Consider the following 4,835-nt stretch of genomic DNA (forward strand, 5'->3'; position numbering starts at 1 on the left):
TATATACAATATTATGTTATATAAAACGGCCAACTAGTCAAGTGTACGACTTATGAATATGCTAATTTTTTTGAAATATTTATAAGATACTGTATGATACAATACACATATTACTTATCAAATATTATCTCGTACCGGATTTGTTAAATACACTTGAAATTTTTATAAGAACTAAAAGTAACGTTTTAAAAATTGTTTTCAGCCGCAGTATAAATATTTTTTTTAAATTTATATACAACGAGTTGTCTTCCTAAAGGTAGTGAAAATATAATCAAATATTATATATTTCAACAATTATTTATATTTTAATAATTTTGCACAAATCGATTAAATTCAAACGCAGTAATTTTAATTAGAGCTGAATAAAATAACAGTTATATGTATAATAACATTTCATGTAGGTATTTACAAAGATATAAATTTGATAGCGATTTACATAGGTAAGATTAATATAAGCGATAGAGATTTTGTAGATCAAAATTAAGTTACATTTTCCACAGAAGTTAATCGTAAAATAAGCAAATAATTTATTATTACTACTTTCATTAATATATCTTTATTTATTTGTGTCTTACAAAAATATTCAAGCATAAAATATTTATGAGTAGAAAATAGAAATCTAAATCTAATTTTCACTAAATTACATACTACGACCTTTTAATAAATATATACACTCACTATAATATTGATACCCGAATCACATAATCTTTGAGAGTTTGATTGTAACCTGCACTATACTATTAAGACATTATTAGGTGTTATTACATAAATTAAATTGGTGTTATTTCTATAAGTCAGTAAGATATTCAAGACAATTTTAATATCAAGTACAGTTAGTTGACTATAATCCACTTTTTTCATAATCCACTAGTTGTATAATTTAACAGTCCGTCATCTTATTAACGTTAGCTAATCACTATGATTAAGTATAATAGTTTCAGTAATTCAAAATAAAAAAACACGCTATTTCAATGAGATCTTTTCCAGTTGTTCTTGTTATTTGTAAGTGTAATATATTATGTATTATAATTTATAGTTCAGAATAACAAAATAATTGAAAATCTAAACACACTCGTGAATAAATTATTATAATTAATATTTAATATTATATCGATTGGTTATTAATTATTATACATTTATAAGGTTGTCAGGAATATATTTATTATTTATCTTTATATGCTTCTATAGAAAAAAAATCATTTACGATTTACCTATATACTTATGCATATTATATTATATGGTATATAGGATTACACCTAATATAAACATGTTGAAATAATTTTTGAATACATAATACCGTCGTTGTCCGTTGAAGTAAATTTAAATACGTATATAATGTTATTAAAATATACCAATTTTAACAACTTCATATTTCATGATATTTGTATAAGTGTATTTCAGTTGGTTTAAAATATTTTACCATACCATACAATAAAATATATTAAATATAATTTTATATTTTGAAATTCTAAACAAAAATCGGGAATCGACAAGATCGTCAGTCTAACAGTGATATACATCTGTAGTGTCGAGTATACATTTATGTATTTCTTGTCAGTAAATAAATCAACATTTTATTCTTTCGAAATCACCATATATTATATCATAAACAAGTCATTGGACATTTTTCAAGTTAGATTTTATAACGTTTTTTCGAATATAAATGTTTAACGTCCATGAATATAATTCAAAGCTGACAAGTAGTATTCAATAAAAGGGATGTATTATAATAAAACTTCAATATTATATAGAAGTCACTACAGATGCATTATATAGGTACAATTTTAGTGGGTCATATTTATGGTTTATTTTTTCTACTGTGTCTCAGAGAAATAGGCCCATCAGCAGTGGACTGAGGAATTTTGAGGGAACATGTATTTGACAAATAAATAATACTCACCCACCCCTTTTTTAGATATATATAATTTTTTTTATTCATTGTCATGTTTACAACTCTATATCTTATTCATATAACATATTTTACTGTTGTGTATTTTTGTTATTATTGTAATTTTTTTTATCGTTTTAGAATGGCATATAACGCAAACTAAATCGTGTCCGACAGATTGAACCAAAACACAGCACTGAACAGCGTCTGAGGTTGCCATTGAAATCCTTGACAGAGACATTTGGCCACAGCTTGACCATATACGTCAAATACGTGTTTAAATCCACCATGCTGCAGAAATCACCCTAAGCAAAACCACCCCGGCTACAAAAACATCTCCTGAATTACCACATGGTTATTTCATCCCCTATACCACGAATACATGGATTACTCCTACAGATAAAATGTGAATGAATAATTGGTCAGGCGTTATTCTTATATAATATATATTACATTAATACGTTTATGTATATTACATTACCTGTTGCACGTAACATAATGCTTAAAGCACTGATGACAATTATTTTTAATTATCGTCGTCATTCATCACCATTGTGGTGTTGCATACACCTATGTGAAGATAATACTTACTAACTGTTTTCCGATAACCACTATCGGGTAAACACACTTATATCATATTAGGTAAACTGTTAGTTATAGTTTGGTATTGGTTTTTATCAGCACGATAGTTTTGTTTTAGAAAACTATTTTAACACTCAGTACGCAGCGTTCTCAATATTCAGCATATTAATTTATATACTACCCGAATTTTGTTTAAAAACTAACATATACATATAAATATATGACTATAAAAAAAATTAAAATAAAATAATTCTGTATTAAAATTTAAAAAGAAGTAGGTAAATAAATAAAAATAATTATAATTTCACTGTCATCTTCAACACACAAAAAAAAAAATGTGTTATTAAGGTTTGATTTACAGATCCAAAGTAAACATTTTTATTAAGTTAACAGTCGACTGTACCTCATAACTTCGTGGGCCATCAGTATCAAATGTTTTTGGAATTAATCCATAAATTACCGATCGCTGCGTGGTGGCACGCCGCACGCGCTATACGTGGGTCGTAGTTTTCGGAGACTGTTTTGCTCGTACATTTATTAATCATTATCCAATGCTCGCGGCCCAAGACGTTGGACATCGTACATATAATATTTTAAATAAATTACTTTATAATTTATAACTTTCGTACAATAGATTTTACCAACGGGCTTTTAATAAAAACTTTATTTCCAATTGAAAACCATTTATATGTTAACATCTTTACATCCTCTACATCCTCCAGCCCATGTAAAGTACATGATCGAGTATTAGTTATTAAGAGTTCGAATATTATGCTAATCTAATGAAGATTCGTATTGACGTATAGGTACACCAGCTAGTCGTGACTAATCAACTAATATTAAATAGTAGGTAGATCTAAATAGAGACTAAATATACATCGGTTATTCGATCATTATTTATGATATTGATATTATATGTCAAAAGCTCGATTACTATTTTTGCATCGGGGGTTTTAATCAGCTGCAGCAGTACTAAAGTATGCTCAAAACATCAAATATGCGAAAATTGTTTTTATATCCATTACAGTAATTCCAAGGGATACTGGGTAGGATTAAACATTTAGGATGAGCTCACTGCTCAGTTATAACCGTATGAGTACGACTTTGAAACATGTTTCGATAGCTATAAAATATAAACATTAGCTGTTAAAGGAAGCTCAGAAGATTTTGTATCAATTAGGTAAAATATATTCTATAAAATAAAAACGAATACAAATGCTGAAAAGGTTTAGGGTCTGGGTCATCATAAGTGGACATGGCACAGTCCGTTCAGCGACGAAGGATGAACATATTTTTAAGCTCTCCACTCCCCAGCAATATTATATGATGTGGTAAACAATTATTTACGCTCTATTATAACTTCATGAAAACAGCGTTAATAAAATAAATACGAAATTATATGAAAATATTCTACAATACTTTTTAACTTTATAACAATTTGCTAATATCACATCACCACGGATATGTAAACGGTTTGATAAACTGCAGTATTATAATACCTAGTCGCGCCCGACGTGGTATTGTAATAAAACGCACTGCAACAATAAATACAAAAAGAAACATATTATATTCATCTGAATAAAATTAAAAACAAAAAACAATAAAAATTAATTTTTCCTATTCACACTCTAGAAAATATATTTATTTAAGCGTAACGATGTGCACAACACGTCTGCTAAAGGCGTGAGCGTGAAGATTGATAAAAATCTATTCATAACGCTCGCGAGTTTCCAATGAACAGTTCGCAAAACTCGAGTGGCACAATAAGTATAGTATTATAATATCGATGCCATTTCGAGGACTGTTTCGAATGTTTTGAGACACACGCAGTAATAAAAACGATTTCAAGTAAGTACATGTTGTAGATAAACTTACCAATTTACCATTAATTAAATTAACCTAAAGAGTGTTTCTACCAAGTACCCGATTGAAAATGATATATTAAGAAACTCGACATGTTGAGTTATATCAAGGATGGCGAATATTTTTTGTATCTGCGTCTATCAAAAAAGTGCAGTGATTTATGATATTTGCCTTTCTCCATTCCACTTTTTAAAACACCCAAATCTCATTGATATTTCCTTGACAGATGAAATTTAAAAACAAAACACAAATATACAAAACAAATCTCATTAGGTAGTAAACAATCATTTCATCAAACTCAGTTTACCAAATTATTTACTTGTAAATACTCACTTGAAAGTTAAAAGGTGTTCACGTGTTCCTAAGTTTACCATCCCTAAAAAATTGTTATAATGACTGTAAATAAATTATAATTTTTAATGTTTTGGAATTTTTTGGTGGGAAAAATTAAAAAGAAATAGACATATTTCATATTTCTGGAAATATAGAAAAATATAAAAAA

This window comes from Myzus persicae, unplaced genomic scaffold, assembly GCF_001856785.1.
Source record: "Myzus persicae strain clone G006 unplaced genomic scaffold, MPER_G0061.0, whole genome shotgun sequence".
In the NCBI taxonomy this organism is placed as follows: domain Eukaryota; kingdom Metazoa; phylum Arthropoda; class Insecta; order Hemiptera; family Aphididae; genus Myzus; species Myzus persicae.